Here is a 2,063-nt window from a genome sequence, read left to right as displayed (position 1 = left end):
AATAATTCAGATGAAGAAGATGAAGAAGATGAGTTAGAAGAAGATATACAAATTGATCCTGATGAGACAGAATCAATTTTTCAGGCTGCAATTAACAAAATAAAGAGTATTACAAATAAATATTAGTAATTTTTATATTTTATTGAATAATTTTTTAAAGAAATGAAGAACAAATGATTATTTTTTTTTGTTTGTTATTTAATTTTTTGTTATTATATATTAACAGTTAATTATTTATAATGTTTTGACAAATAGTTTAAAAGTTCCTGAAAACTGTATAAAAAGTTATTAATTTATGTTTCTATATTTTATAATAAAGCTTGTTTCTTTTTGAAAAAGTTCTTATTTATTAAAACTAGTGTTGGGGTAATCTAAATAGTTGTGTAACCACAGTAAACACTTACAAATTAATTAATTAAATACTATTTATAATGACTAAAAATATTAAAACCTTATACTAAAAACTTAGAAACAATACATTTTTATGTATTTATTATTATTCATTACCCAACTCATAACTGCCATTATTTAATTTAATAAGTATTCATCAATAAACTTCAATAGTTTTGATATTACTATACTTGAATAACTATATTTACCAATAATGTAAGCACCAAACAATTTTTTTTTTAATACTGTATAATACACGTACCTATAATACACGTACCTATTATACAAATGAAAAATATAATACGGTATTTTTACATCACTGCGGTCTTCGGGCTTGGCTTTATTTATTATTACTCGATAGGATATCTTTATTTTCGCTTTGAATTTCTTAAAAAACGTGTTTCTATTTCCTTGTATCAATGTTCCGATGTCATAATCCGATAGTGCTGGTGATGGCCAAGTCAAGCCTGAAGACGGAATTTTAATTAAATGAATACCTGCGTTCAACCCTTCGAATGAAATCGTGAGTCAGCCGTAACCAGACAGAGATTGTGCGTGGCGGTGAGTCGATCATTCTCGGGCATCATTCCATAGGTCATCGGCTGAAAACCCGTGCCGACCGCCGGGTGAAAACGTCAAAGTCGATGACCGACTGTCGGGGACAAATTCGGGGAATACACAGGTTGAAGTGCGATACAAAATTTTTTCCGACGCGTTCATCCGGGTTGACGTTGTCCCGGTCGGTAGGTCGTCGGCGAAATTCCCGAGCCCACGGCCGACCGTCGGGTGAAAACATCGAATTCGATGACGTTATGGTACGGCCTGCTACGGGGAGACGACCCGCGGTAAAGGGTGAGTTCCGGGTAGTCGCGCGGTGTCGCCGGAGAAAATAAAATATTGTACCTACGTAGCGGTACGGCCTCCTACGGGGAGACGTTCTGTGGTCAAGGGAGAGTCTTCGGGCCCGTTGCCATCCGCCACCGTGGAACCACCGAGCTTCGGTCGCTGGCTGCGTCGTGGCCGGCCGTCCGCTTGGTGGCGGTTAGGCCGCCGCACCGTAGTCGCGTAGCCGTGTCGACCGCCACGTAACGGTCAACTCAGAACTGGCACGGACCAGGGGAATCCGACTGTCCAATTAAAAGGAACAGTGCATGGATACCGCCTGAAGTCAACCCCGAAGGCGACGACGGTAAATAATACGTTTAAATGGTTCAATCCCGAAATTAACGATCCGTGTCCCCGTAATATTATCGATATTTTTCGGAAGTCAGCTTTGCGAGCTTTCAACCGACGGCTTTGAAACTTTCGCATCTGATTGAAAAGCGAAAATAAAACACAAATGGACTGAGGTTGCTAACGGCTAGGACCAATATTCACCGAGATATCGTGGTCACAAATAGTTGAAAAACTATAGCTAAAGTCGAGTACCGGGGCGTCGGTCTGCCAACTACCCGTACGTTTTGAATTTCACCGTGAATTGTTCAATTCTCATTCTCCCAAAAATATTGTCACCGTCAGTCGGTCATTTCCGAGATAGAACCCGACGATCGAACGGTGTGCCCCGGGAGTCTGTTAATCCCGAGATTGAACTCTACCACTTGTTGATTCTCTAAATTCTTATCGCTCTTAATCTTGTGATATTTTACACGATGGATTTCCGACGGGAGCCACAG

Source organism: Acyrthosiphon pisum, chromosome X (assembly GCF_005508785.2).
Source record: "Acyrthosiphon pisum isolate AL4f chromosome X, pea_aphid_22Mar2018_4r6ur, whole genome shotgun sequence".
Taxonomy (NCBI): Eukaryota; Metazoa; Arthropoda; class Insecta; order Hemiptera; family Aphididae; genus Acyrthosiphon; species Acyrthosiphon pisum.
This window is presented reverse-complemented; position numbering follows the sequence as displayed.